The sequence below is a fragment of the Orycteropus afer genome, unplaced genomic scaffold (genome assembly GCF_000298275.1).
Source record: "Orycteropus afer afer isolate SDZICR_OR568_19922 unplaced genomic scaffold, OryAfe1.0 scaffold00248, whole genome shotgun sequence".
NCBI lineage: Eukaryota > Metazoa > Chordata > Mammalia > Tubulidentata > Orycteropodidae > Orycteropus > Orycteropus afer.
Window position 1 is genome coordinate 2,770,585 of NW_006921835.1, and position 15,426 is coordinate 2,786,010.

The 15,426-nt window shown below is 39.1% G+C and overlaps 1 protein-coding gene across 1 annotated transcript in view; it reads right to left on the minus strand.

Annotated features, from left to right (window-relative positions):
• The window catches only part of LRRIQ3 (leucine rich repeats and IQ motif containing 3), a 343,148-nt gene that overhangs the window by 162,471 nt on the left and 165,251 nt on the right, over positions 1-15,426 (minus strand). The gene's annotated exons all lie outside the window — the stretch shown is intronic.

Genomic DNA, 15,426 nt, shown 5'->3' on the forward strand with positions numbered 1-15,426 from the left:
TCAGTAACAACAGTGAATTTCTGTGTCATTTAATGCGCAACTCATTCCCTCCCTCCACTTCCCCACCCCAATTCAGCATGATATAAACTACACTCCAAGAACACAGGGTCCCTCTCCCCCAGCCCTAGTTGAGGGCTACAATATCTCCCCAAGAGGGTAGGGCACCAACATTTCTCACTCCCTTGGTCCAGCTCTGTGCTGCAGAGGCTGAGGGTTGTGGAGGATCTCTTCCTTTACCCAGCCACCACTAGGTAATAAAGCAGAAGCCCAGAAGCAATAAGTCAAGAATACTGGAGCCCTGATTACCCTAGTTCCAATTTACTTATGGGAGCTCCGGTGGCATACTGCCTAAGGCATGTGACTGCTAACCAGAAGGCTGGCTGTTCAAACTCTGAAGGAAGGTTGGGCTATCTTCATAGTGATACTGCTTCAGAAACCCAAGGAGGGGTCGCTATTAGTCAGATCTGACTTGATGCCAGTGAGTTTGGTAGAGTGGAGATTCCATAGCAGGAGAGGCAAGCTGAGAAGGTCAGTGTATGCAAACCATACTTTAGCACTCTACATATGAAAGAAAATGACTCACTTCTGAGAGAAGTGAGCCTTTGTCCCTGCCTCCAGCTCCAGATCAAAGGCTGAGAGCAAAATGTTTTCCAGCATTAGGGGCTTTCTTTGACTTTATTTGGAATAGAGTGTGGGGATGTCAAGCCTAAGGGCACTCTTGAACACAATGGATATTGTGTTGGTAAATAATTAAGAGGAGGCTGCTGTTGTTGTTGTTGTTATTTGCCATCAGTCAGCCCCGACTCATAGCGACCCCTCCTTGGGTTTCTGAGGTGGTATCACTACAGAAGTAGATTGCCCAACTTTCCTTCCGAGGAGCGGCTGGTGGGTTTGAACTGCCAGCCTATGGTTAGCAGTCAAGTGCCTTAGGCACTATGATACCAGAGCTCCAAGAGGACACTAGCAGCAGGAAAAAGAAAAAGAAAAACAAAAAAAAACCCAAAAAAGTTAGCCTTCATAGACTGGTTAGAAGTTTACCATAGAGATCAGGAAAAGAGACAGCTAAGGAGAACTGTTCTGGAGTCAGAATGAACCTCAATCACTGGCTCCAAAGATTATCTCTGTAAAGAAGCCCAAATTGAAACTGATCAGACTGAGGAGCAATCGATGTCCGGGTTTTGTTTTGATGTATTGTCAAAAACAATAGAGAGATCAGCTGGTAATTAGTGGAGGTTGAGAGCTGAGTGTTTGCATAGCAAATTGCATAGTGTGGCTTTTCTAGCCATAAGTCTTTGTAAACTCCATGGTGGAATTTGCCATGAGCTACAGACGGAGTAGCTCCTGATTGTTAAAGTTATCCAACTGGGGTATTTTGGTTGAGAGTGGCATGAAGCAATCTTCTGGGAAATCCTCTCTCTCTCAGGTGTCTAGAATGCTGATGTTTGCATTGGTTAGTTTGGCCACTCTGCCAGGCTCAAAAGGAGCCCTCCTAGAAGCAGGAGTCTCTCCGGCTGCTGGCTGAGAAAGATGTGTTGAGAGAAGCATGCTCCTGAGAGACATGCACTTGCTGAGAGAGACACATGCTGCTGAGAGAGAGAGACACACACACTGCTGAGAGAGAGACACAAGAGACATGCGCTGCTGAGAGATGGCCGGCTGCGAGAGACTGAGTGCGTTTCTGAATTTCAATTGTAGCCTGTTGCTTCCCTAATAAACTCCATAATCTATGAGTTCTTTGTGGCCACTGCAGTGAATTATTAAACCCAGCAGAGAGGCGGTGAGTGCTGCAGGAGGAACAGTTGGTATCGGGGTTGGTGAAAGTGCTGGAGGTAGGTGTCAGGTTTGGTGAAAGGGCTGGAGGGAGGCAGCATGTCTGGCCTCACAGGAATAGGCCTTGGGCTACTAACGGTGATTTTGTCTTTCTCTTGTGGGGCTAGAGGAAGTCAGAAGATGAGGCCTCCCTGCCTCTTTGGCAGTGTTACACAAAAGAAAGCAGAGAGCTTACCAAAGAGATCAAAGAAACAATCAAAGAGAGCCTAATAAAACCACTGTCATCTCAGGGTGATTGTGCACACGCTCAAGGATGGCAACAGCTGAACACTTTAGGGTAAATAGATTTCACTGACACACTCTCCCAAAAGTCACTAAATAAATAACCATGCAAACAACGGGTCCTGTGGGTTAAAAGTATAAGTATCCGGGATTGTTACAATATGTTATCTAAAAGGCCAATTTTCAACAACAAAAAAATATGAGACAGGCAAAGTAGCATAAAATTTAATCCATACACAGAAAATGAGCAGCAACAGAAACTGCCTTTGACAGATGACAAACTAAATAAAGACTTCAAAGCTGCTAGTACAAATACATATAAAGTAAAGCAAGTTTAAAATCATAAAGGAAGGAAAGATGATAATGTCTCTTCAAATAGTGAATATCAATAAAGCATAGATATTAAGAAAGAACCAAATGGAAATACTGGAGTTGAAAAGTACAATAACTGATATGGAAATTTCACTAGAAAGGCTCAACAGTAGATTCGAGTTAAAGGAAGAATCAGGAAGCATGTAGACAGTTTGATAGAGATAATAAAATTTGAAAAAAATAGACTAATAGGGACAAAACAGATCCTCAAAGAAAAGTGGGACACCATTAAGTGTACCAACATATGAGTAATGGGAAGAGTAGCAAAATAAGAAAAAAGACAGGCAGAAAAATGGACACAATGATGGCTGAAAAATCCCAAATATGGTAAAATATTAATCTACATTAATCTAAGAAGCCCAACAAATTTCTGTTAGTTGCCGTTGAGTTGGCTTCAGCTCATGGTTACTGTATGCATAACAGAACAAAACACTGCCTAGTCCTGCACCATCCTCATAATTGTTCAAATGTTTGAGCCATTGTAATAGCACTTTATCAATCCATTTCATGCAGGGTTTCCCTCATTTTCAATGATCTTCCACTTTTTCAAAAGTGATGTCCTTTTTTAATGATTTATCTTTCCAGATAGCATGTCCAAAATAGGCAAGATGAAGTCTCACCATCCTCACCTCTAAGGAGCATTCTGGCTGCACTGTGTCCAAGATAGATTTGTTTGTTCTTCTGGTAGTCCCTGGTATATTCAATATTCATGCCCAATACCATAATTCAAATGTGTAAATTCTCCTTTGATCTTCCTTTTTCATTGCCCAGTTTTCATCCCTGTGTGAGCCAAATGAAATGACCAAGGCTTGTGTCTGACACAGCTTAATCATCAACGTGACATTACTGTTTTTTAAAACTTTAAAGAGATATTTTTGTAGCAGATTTTACCAATGCCATACATCATTGAACTTCCTGATTTCCATGGATATTGATTATTGATCCAAGTGGACAAAAAAAACCCTTGACAACTTCTATTTATTTACTATTATCATGATATTGTTTATATAAAACAAAAACTCACTGCCATCGAGTCAGTCCCGACTCATAGCAACCCCTCCTTGGGTTTCTGAGGCAGATTGTTTATATGGGTGGTGGAAAAGAAACTACAAGTAGGCAAAATCTACAATGAGACATAGTAAAAAAAAAAAAAAAAAAGTTAAAATCAAAAAACAAAAATCTTGAAAGCAGCAAGAGAAAAATAACTAGTCATTACAAGGGAACCCCAATAAGATTACTCACAATCATCAGAAACAGTGGAGGCCAGAAAGTTATGAATAATCTATTAAAGGTACTCAAAGAAAAAACTAAAACAAAAAAAAAAACTGTTAACCAAGAATCTTATAAAAACTTTCCAAAATAAATAAAAACTAAGATAATCCAATGCTAGCAGATAAACCTTACAAACCAAACCAAAGAAAGTTATTCATGCTTAAAGTGTCCTCAAAAATAATTTGAATCCACATTAAAAAACAAAGAATGCTGGTAATTTATATTTCTTCTCCTAATTAATTAAAAAATCACCTGTATAAAACAACACATATATAACTGCATTTTTGGATTTACAACACATAGAAATGTAATATAAATAACCCAAACCAAATCCATTGCTATTGAGTTGATTCCGACTCATAATGTTCCCCATTGGGTTTCTGAGGGGGTAAATTTTTATGGCATTAGATTGCCCAGGTATCCTTCTGCGGAGTGGCTGGTGGATTTGAACTGTCAATCATCAGGTTAGCAGTCAAATGCCTTAGGCACTGCACCAGAACTCCTTAGAAATGTAATATATAGGGCAATAAATGGATAAAGGAGGAAGGTGGGTGCAAAGTTGTTTTAGAGTAACGAACAGATAACTGATGATAACACAAATCCACAAAAATAAATGAAAAGAACTAGAAATGGTAAACAGAAAAGTTAATATAGTGAACTCTATGAATATGTACTTGCCCTCCTATCTTCCCTTAGCTTCTTTGAAAGACATAAAATTTTACAGTGATAATTATAATAATATACTTTTGGGTTTGCAATATATACAGAAGTAATATGTTTAACATTAACAGCACAAAAAGGAGGAAGTAGGAATAGAACAATATAGGATTAATGTTTCTATTTCTCACTGAAGTTAAGTTACTATAAATCTGAAGTTGATTCTGTTAAAATGTATATGGTAAGCCCCAGAAAACCACAAAGAAAATAATATAAATATACAGTGAAAAATACCATTAAAAGAGTTTAAATGTCAACCAGAAAATATTTACTTAATGAAACAAAAGGAGTAAAGGAGGACAAAAGGAACAAAAGATATGAGACATACAGAAAACAAAAAAGTACATACATAAATCTAAACATATTAACAAAAACTCTAAATGTGAATGGAATAAACAAACTAATCAAAAGGCCAAGATTTTCAGACCAGTTTTAAAGGAACAATATCTAAGTTCTCTATTAGAGAAACCATTAAGATTCAAAGATACAGATAGATTGAAAGTAGAAACAATGGAAAAAATATATCATAGAAATTCACAAATAAGTGAAAATTAAATAAACACTTCTAAATAACCAATTGTTGTTGTTGTTACATGCCGTTGAGTGGGACCCGACTCATAGGGATCCCTCCTTGGGTTTCCGAGGCAGTATCACTATAGAAGTAGATTACCCAATCTTCCATCTGAGGAGTAGCTGGTGGGTTTGAACCACCAGCCTTCTGGTTAGCAGTCAAATGCCTTAGGCACTACACCACCAGAGCTCCCAAATAACCAATAGGTTAAAAAAAATTGCAAGGGAAAGCAGGAAGTATTTTAAGATGAACGAAAAATGAAATACCATGCCAAACTTGTAGGATGTAAGTACAGCAGAGCTTACAGTAAATTTATAACTATTAACTCCTATATTAGGAGCTCTGGTGGCTTAGTGCCTAAGGCATCCGACTGCTAACCAGAAGGCTGGTGGTTCAAACCCACCAGCCACTCCTCGGAAGGAAGGCTGGGCAATTTACTTCCGCAGTGATACTGCCTCAGAAACCCAAAGAGGGGTGGCTATGAGTCAGATTTGACTCAATGTCAGTGCATTGAGTTGCATTTTGCAATTCCTATATTGGCAACCTACTTCCATAAAGATTACTGTCTTGGAAACCCAAAGGGGGTCTCTATGAGTCGGAATTGACTTGATGACAGTGAGGTTTTTTGTTTTTTTTTCCTAGTTTTAACCCCTGTATTAAAAATGAAGAATGATTTGAAATCAACAACCTATCTTTTACTTTAATATATTGGAAAAAGAAAACCTAAACATTAAACAAATGTGCAATTCCTTAGATTTTAATAGTCACAGTTGTGCACCACTCACCACAATCTAATTTTGGAATATTTTAGTCATTCCAAACAAGAAGCCTCCTACCCATTGGCAAGGAGTTCTGGTGATGCAGTGGTTAAAGCACTTGGCTGCTACCAAGTGGTCAACAGTTTGAACCCACTGGCCACTCCACAGGATAAAGACAAGGAAGTCTTTACAGCCTTGGAAATCCTATGGGGGCAGATCTACTCTATCCTATAGAATCACTATGAGTCTGAATCAGCTTGACAACAATGGGTTTGTTTTCTTTTCTTGGATTTACGCATTATTACTCACTCTACATCTTCCCACAGCCTTAGGCAACGACTCATCTACTTTCTGTCTTTCTAGATTCACTTTTGTCATAGAAAACAAACTGCTCAATGTTGGTCCCTAGAATTTCACAGTAATCCAATTGACCATTTCACTTTGACCTCTTCCACACTTCCCCTAAATGACTAAAAAACCAAAAAACCAAAAAACCAAACTCAATGCCATCAAGTCAGATCCAACTCACAGCGACCCCTCCTTGTGTTTCTGAGGCAGGATCACTACAGAAGTAGATTGCCCAATCTTCCTTCGGAGGAGTGGCTGGTGGGTTTGAACCACCAGCCTTCTGATTAGCAGTCAAATGCCTTAGGCATGACTAGTAAGGAAAAAAAGTCTACTATTTGAATATAAAGAAAGAATTTTCTGAATTTCTAAGCTTTGCAAAAAGTTATAATAAAATCATTAAAGCATATGTCTAGATTTTTACTTTATAATTAAACCAAGTCCAATTCTAAGAGATAAATCTTAGTGATTAGGAGTTTCCATAATCTATAACTGCAATTTCTAGTGCAGTGTTTCATCCTGAGTTTGACAAGCCAGGCTCAATCCAAAATTTTGTTGAATATTCAGTCCCAGATACAGTATGAATATTAATTCCAATATATTCACCAGATCCTATGCACCTCCCTTTAGATTGGTATGGGGGGGAGAGAAGGGGGAAAAGGGGGAGGGAGAGGAGGCAGAAAAATAGATTGCTCTCTTGGAATAAAATAAAGGAAATTAGCAGATTAATTATTAGTTTACTATTCAATGCATGGGTGCTGTTAATAATAAAAATATAAGATGATTTTTAAAATTATGTTTGAGTCCTGAAAGTGTGCTGTAATTACCTGAGTTCAACAGAAAAAGATACTGATAAGTGAGCACCAAATTTCTAAGTATTGAACATAATTTTTCAATGAGAAAGCACATACATACACTTAAAATGCTTTTGAACTACTGACAAAATAGTGTCTGCAAAGGACTTTAACATACTAATGTCAGTTTTTGAGTCATTATGTAAATATTGAGGTATTATGATGATATATGTTGTTTTGTAAGGTGCTGTTGAGTCAGTTCCAACTCATAGTGATCCTGTGTACAACAGAAAGAAACAGTACCAAGTCGAGAGCCATGCTCACAATTATTGCTATGCTATGTGTAAACCCATCTCATTGAGTTGTTGTTGTTATGTGCTGTCGAGTATGATTCGACTTACAGTGACACTTCTTTGGGTTTCCGAGGCAGTATCACTATGGAAGTAGATTGGCCAACCTTCCTTCCAAGGAGTGGCTGGTGGATTTGAACCCCCAGCCTTCTGGTTACAGTCAAGTGCCTTAGGCACTATGCCACCAGAGCTTCTACATCTCATTGAGAGTCTTCCCCTTTTTTGCTGACACTGAACTTTACCAAGCATGACAGCCTCCTCCAGGGACTGGTCCCTTCTGAAAACATGACCAAAGTACAAGAGAAAAGGTCTGACGATTCTTGCTTCCAAGGAACCTTCAAGTTGTACTTCATGCAAGTTTGATGTGTTTGTTCAGTCCAAGGTATGTTCAACATTTTTCGCCACCACCACAATTCAAATGCATCAATTCTCTGCAGTCTCCTTTATTCCTTGCCCAGATCTCACATGCACATGAGGCTACTGAAAATACCACGGTTTCAGTCAGGAACATCATAGTCTTCAAAATAACATCTTTGCTCTTTAACAGTTTAAAAAGGTCTTTTGCAGCAGATTTGCCTAGTGCAATATGTCATTTGATTTCCTGACTGCTACTCCATAGGTGTTGACTATGGATCCAAGTAAAATGAAATCTTTGATAACTTTAATCTTTTCAGCATTGATCATAATGTTGCTTATTGGTCCAGTTGTGGATATTTTCTCTTCTCTAGGTTGAGATGTAATCCATATTGAAACCAGTAGTCTTTGATCTTCATAAGAAAATGCATCAAGTCCTTTTCACTTTCAGAAAGCAAGGTTGTGTCATCTGCTTATCACAGGTCGAGTCTTCCTCCAATCCTGATGCCACATTCTTCTTCATATAATCTAGCTTCTCAGATTATATGCTCAGCATACAAACTGAGTAAGTATCATGAAAGGACAGAACCCTGGTGCACACTTTTTAAAGCATGTAGTATCCCCTTTTTCTGTTTGAATGACTGCCTCTGGGTCTATGTAAAGGTTCCTCATGAGGTTAATTAAGTATTCTGGAATTCCCATTCTTCAAAAAATGTTAATCATAATTTGTTATGATTCAAAAAGTTGAATGACTCTGCATAGGGGATAAAAAACAGGTAAACATCTTTCTGGTATTCTTTGCTTTCAGCCAAGATCCATCAGCAATGACATTCTTTGCTCCACGTCCTCTTCTGAATCCAGCTTGAATTTCTGACAGTTCTCTCTTGATGTACTGCTGCAACAGTTTTTTTTAATTATATTTAGCAAAACATTACTTGTGTGTGACAAGAAAGATACGGTTTGATCATTTCTGCATTTTATTTGATCACCTGTCTTTGGAATGGGCACAAGTTTTGATCTTCTAGTCAGTTGGCCAGATAGCTGTCTTCCAAATTTCTTGGCATAAAGGAATGATTGCCTCCAACTCTGCATCCATTTGCTGAAAGATCTCAGCGGTTTTCCCATCAAATCTTGGAACCTTGTTTTTCAGCAATTTCTTTAGTTCAGCTTGGATTTCTTCCTTCACTATGACTTGTTCTTGATCATATGCTACCTCATGAAATGGCTGAACATCGATCAATTCTTCTTGGAACAGTGACCCTGTGTATTCCATCCATTCTCTTCATGCTACCTGCATCATGTAACATTTTGCTCATAGACTCCTTTGTTGTTGTTAAGATGGCATCAAGTCACCTCCTACTCAGTGACCCAATGTACAGAATGACAAAACACTGCCTGGGCCTGCGACATGTTCACAATTCTTTCTATACTTGAACCAATCGTTGTAGTCACTGTGTCAATCCATCTTGTTGAGGGTCTTCTTTTTCACTTATTCTTTAATTTACCAAGCATGATATCCTTCTTCAGGGATTTGTCCCTTCTAACAACATGACCAAAATAGGTGACACAAAGTCTGGCCATTCTCACTTTCAAGGATCATTATGGCTGCACTTCTTCCAGGACAGATTTGTTCTTCTGACAGTGCATGATATTTTCAGTATTCTTCACCAATGTTGTTGTTGTTGTTATATGCCGTGGAGTCGGACCCGACTCATAGCGACCCCTCCTTAGGTTTCCGAGGCAGTATCACTACGGAAGTAGATTGCCCCATCTTCCTTCCGAGGAGTGGCTGGTGGGTTTGAACCGCCAGCCTTCTGGTTAGCAGTCAAGTGCCTTAGACACTATGTTACCAGAGCTCCTTCCTCACCAATACCAAAGGTATAAACTCTTCTTCAGTCTTCCTTATTCATTGTCCAGTTTTAACATGCATATGAGGTGACTGAAAATACCACAGCTTGAGTTAGCCGTACCTTAGCCTCCAAAGTGACATCTTTGCTTCTTAACAGTTTAAAAAGGATTTTGCAGCAGATATGCCCAGTGCAATATTATGTCTAAGTCTGGACTCAAGTACAATGAAATCCCTGACAACTTTAAACTTTTCTCCATTTACCATGATGTTGCTTATTGGTCCAGTTGTGAGAATTTTTGTTTATTTTATGTTGAGGTCCAATTCATACTGAAGACTGTGGTCTTTGTCCTTCACCAGTAATTGCTTTACCTTCACTTTCAGCAAGCAAGGTTGTGTCATCACTTATCTCAGGTTGGTAACGATTCTTCCTGCAATCCTGATGACACATTCTACTTCCCATAGGCCAGCTTCTCAGATTATTTGCATAGCATACAGACTAAATAAGAATAGTGATAAGATACAACCCTGATTCATACCCTTCCTAATTTTAAAACACACAATATCCCCTTGTTCCCCTAGGTATATGTACAAGTTCCTCATGAGCACAATTAAGTGTTCTGGAATTCCCATCCCTTGCATGATCCACATGGTCAAATGCCTTTGCACAGTCAATAAAACACAGATAAACATGTTTTTGGTATTCTTTGCTTTCTGCCAAAACCCTTCTGACATCAGCAATTATATCACTTGTTGCATGTCCTCTTCTGAATCCAGCTTGAATTTCTGGAAGTTCACTGTCAATATACTGCTACAACCGTTTTTTAATTATCTTAAGCAAAATTTTACTTACATATTATATTGTTTGATAATTTCCACATAGTATTGGATCACCTCTCCTTGGAATGGACCCAAATATCAATCTCTTTCAGTCAGTTGGCCAGGTAGCTGTTTTCCAAATTTCCTGGCATAGACAAGTAAGTACCACCAGCACTGGAGACATTTGTTGAAATATGTCATTGGGTATTCTGTCAATTCCTAGGAGCTTTGTTTTTCACCAATTCCTTTAGGGAAGCTTAGACTTCTTCCTTCAGTACCATTGGTTTTTGATCATACACCACCTCCTGAAACAACTGTACATAGATCAATTCTTTTTGGCACAGTAACTCTATATTTATTCCATCATCTTCTTGTGTGTGTGTGTGTGTGTGTGTGCGTGCACACTCTGGGTACAAATTTACAAAGAAAATTTGTTTTACATTCAACAGTTCATGCACATTTGATTTCACAGCCCAATAACCACTGCCAACCATAAAAAACTCTCCTCCCCTCCCTTCCCTGTGACTACACGCTCCCTGTGCCCTTCTTAACTATGTATTCCTTTCTGTCCAGCTTTTCCTCTATGTTAACACTGCCCCTCTGGTGCCTCATGGCTGATTGTTCTAAGGGGTGCATCTCCCTAGAGTAGGTGGGTGCATCACCATGGGGTAGGCGTTCTGCATGTAGGTCTTTCTACTGTTGGGCTGAGAGCCAATCCATGGGAGTGAGTCCATTTCTAGACCCAAAAAGTAACCTGGAGTCATAGTCTCAGGGGTTCCACCAGGCTCCATTCAACCAGTAATTCAGGTCATATTTGTGTTTTTGAATTTTCCTCCACATTTTTTCTCCCATTCTATCCAGAACTAACAAATTCTGATCCCTTTCCAGTTCTGATCCCTTTCCAAGTGGTTGGCATTGGTAGCTGGGCACCATCTAGTGCCTCTGGTCTCAGAGTCATGAAGGCTGAGGTTCTCGTGGTCCATCTTATCCTTGGATTAATTGTTTCCAGATGCCTTTGATTTTCTTCATTCTTCTTGGTTCCAGACAAGAGGAGATCAACAGTTGTATCTTAGGAGGCCACTCCGAAGCTTTTAAGACCCCAGTCACTACTCACCAAAACAGGTTGTAGAAAAAGAATTTTATGTACTATGTTGTGCCAATGGAGCATGGTGTCCCCTGAGACTATGGTTCTGAGTCCATATATGGCTAATTTTGTAGCACAAGTGCATATGTAAGATTATCTTCAGCCAAATATACCCTTGGTCTAAGGTAAATTCCTGTTCACCTACCCCAACCTGATCTTCTCACCTATCTATGCATTTATCCTAATCTGGTGTTTAGTGTTAGTGGTAATGCAGTATTGTGCATGTAATAGTATTTGCCTCTGTTGTCGATATCTTATGTGCACATTTCAGTGTCATTCCTGTCATCATGGTGGTCACAGACTCTTTCCATACCATCCCTCCCCTCACCCAAATCAACATGTGACCCCCAACTAGTCTGAAATTTGCCCTCCCCTTCCCTCCTATCCCCCATAACCAACAAAGTGAATTTCCTTCCCTGAATAAACCCCTGACTTTTTATAATAATGGGCTCATACAATATTTGTCTTTCTGCAATTGACTTATTTCACTCAGCATAATGTCCTCCAAATTCATCCACATTGTGAAGTGATTCATATATTCTTCTTTATTCTTTAATGTTGCATAGTATTCCATTGCGTAAATGTACCACAGTTTGGTTATCCTTTCATCTGCTGATGGGCATTTAGGTTGTTTCCACCTCTTTGGTATAATGAATTGTGCTGCGATGAACATGGTTGTGAGTATGTCTGTTCATGTCCTGTCTCTCACCTCTTTAGTATATATTCCTAACAAAGTAATTGCTGGATCAAATGATATTTCTATTTTCAATTTACTAAGGAAATGCCATACCATTTTCCGCAATGATTGTGCCATTTTGCAGTCCCACCCTCAGTGTATGAGAGTTAAAATCTCTTTGCAACCTCACTGGCATTTCTTATTTTCTGTCTTTTGAACTTTGCTATTATTGCTGGGATAAGATGATATCTCATTGTTGTTTTGATTTGCATCTCTCTAATGGCTAATAATCATGAGTATTTCCTTGTGTACTTGTTGGACGCCAGCACACCTTCTTTAGTGGTGTCTGTTTATGTCCCTCACCCATTTATGAATTGGGTTGTCTTTCTGATGCTGAGATGCTGAAGTTTTCTGTAAGTTCTGGAGGTAAGTCCCTTGTGAGATATATCATAGCCAAGTATTTTTTCCCAATCTGTAGGTTCTCTTTTTACCCTTTGGAAAAGTTTTTAGATGTACATGAGAATTTAATTTTCAAAAGGTTCCAGTCATCTAGCTTCTCTTCCACTGCCTGTGCATTTGGGTTATGCTATATAGTCTATTTTTCTATAAATCAGGGCCTCTAGATTTGCCCCTATACTATCTTTGATGAGCTTTATAGTTTGGGGTTTTACATTTAAGTTTTTGATTCAACTTGAGATCATTTTTCTGTATGGGGTAAGGTATGGGTCTTGCTTCATTTTTCTGAAAGTGATATCCAAGTTTCCAGCATCATTAAAGAGTTATCTCTCCCCTATTTAAGTGATTTGGGCAGTTTGTCACAGATCAGCTGTCTACAGATGGATGGGTCTATTTCTAGGTTTTCAATTTTGTTCCATTGTTCTATCTGTCTATTATTGCACCAATACCATGCTGTTTTTAGATCTGGAACTGTGAGACCTCTTACTTTGTTTTACTTCTTCAGCAGTGCTTCGTTTATTGAAGGTCTCTTTCCTTTCCATATGAAATTAGTGGTTGGTTTTTCCATGACTTTAAAAAATGCTGATGGAATGTGGATCAGGATTGCATTTAATATGTAGATTGCTTTGGGTAATACTGGCATTTTCACAATATTTAGTGTTTTCATCCATGAGCAAGGAATGTTATTCCATTTATGAAGATCCCTTGTACTTTCTTATAATACTGTTTTGTAGTTTTCTTTCTACAGATCTTTTGTGTTCCTGGTAAGATTTATTCCTAAGTGTTTTATCTTTTTGGTAGCTATTATAACTGATATTGTTTTCCTTCTTTCCTTTTCAGAGGCCTCTTTACTGATGTACAGGAATCAAACTGATTTTTTTTTATGCTGACCTTGTATCCTGCCACTTTGCTGAACCTATTAGTTCCATAAATGTTTTGCTGAGTCTCTTGGGTTTTTTATATAAAGGATTTTGTTATCTACAAATAGATATAGATTTACTTCTTCTTTGCCAATTTTAACGCCTTTTATTTCTCTCTCTTGCCTTATTGTGCTGGCTAGGACTTCCAATACAATGTTAAATGGAAGTGGTGATAGAGGGCATCTTTGTCTGGTTCCCATTTGCAAGGGAAATGCTTTGAGTTTTTCTCCATTAACAATAATGCTGGCTCTTGGTTTTGCATATATGTCCTTTATTGTGTTGAAGATTTTCCCTTCCATCCCTATTTTCTGAGAGTTTTGAACAGGAATTGGTGTTGGATTTTATCTAATGCCTTTTCTGTGTCAACTGATATGATCACATGGTCCTTCTGTTTTGTTTACGTGTTAGATTACATTGGTTGTTTTTCTGATGTTGAACCATCCTTGCATACCTGGTATGAATCCCACTTGGTCATGATGCATTATATTTTTGATATGTTGTTGGATTTTGCATCTATATTCGTGTTTTAGTTACTGAGTGCCACTCTGACAAGAATATACCACATACAGAATGGATTGAACAAACCGGAGTTTATTCTCACACAGTTTGGGAGACTAGAAATCCAATTTCCAAGTGCCAGGCTCTAGGGGCTGGGTAAAAGCACCTTGACCTTGGGTTTCAGCTCTGCCTCTTGCTCCTGGCCCACTGAAATTAGAAGTTTTTCTTCACTCAGGCATCTGCTGGCTGCTGAGGCTGACAAACCAAGGTCAAGAAGTGAAAAGCCACAGTACCAATATCAACAAACATGGCAGGCCACTAATTCAAGTCCAGAAAAAGTCCCAGGGTCAGCAGGGAATGGCAGGCTGCTGAACAATGATTTGGCTATATGCAATGTTCAAACATGCCAAAAATATGGAGCCCTTTCTCAAAGTTGCTTCTTACATATACTGGAAGCAGCACCCATCCCTAAAGCAGCTACTCAGCTGCTCCTGTAGATTCCACCACGGAGTAAATTACCAATTTCACCATGGGGAATAACTACATTCAGCTGCCCAGCCACTCAACCAGACCCAGCCAAGTTGACATACAACCTTAACTACCACAGTTCATGAGGGATATTGGTCTGTGGTTGTTATTATGTTGTTACTAGGTGCCATCAAGTCGTTTCCGACTCACAGTGAGCCAATGCACAGCAGAACGAAACACTGCCCAATCCTGCACCAGCTCCATAATCCCTACAATACCTGAGCCATCATCGCAGTCACTGTGTCAATCCATCTTGTTGAAGGCCTCCCCCTCTTTTGCCGACCCTCCACTCTACCAAGCATGACATCCTTCTCCAGGGAATGGTCTCTTCTGACAACATGACCAAAATAGGTGAGACGAAGTCTGGCCATTCTTGCTTCCAAGGAGTATTTTGGGTGCACTTCCTCCAGGACAGATCTGTTACTTCTTTTAGCAGTCCATGGTACTTTCAGCATTCTTCACCAGCACCACAATTCAAAAGCATCAACTCTTCTTTGGTCTTCCTTATTCATCGTCCAGTTCTCAGATGCATACGAGGTGATTGGAAATATTATGGCTTGTGTCAGGCGCACCTTATTCCTCAAGGAGACATCATTGCTCCTCAGCACTTGAAACAGATCCTTCATCATTCACCTTTCCGATGCTACACATCATCTAATGTCTTGACTGCTGCTTCCATTGACACTGATTGTAGAACCAAGCAACGTGAATTCTTTGACAACCTCAGTCTTCTCTCCATTTATCGTGATGCTGCTCATTGGTCAAGTGGTGAGGATTTTTGTATTCTTTATACTGAGACATAATCCATACTGCAGACTGAATTCTTCAACCTTCATCAGTAAGTGACTCAAGTCATCTTCACTTTCAGCAAGCAAAGTTGTATCATCTGCATATCTCAGGTTGTTAATGATTCTTCCTCCAATCCTGATGCCACGTTTTTCTTCATATAGTCCA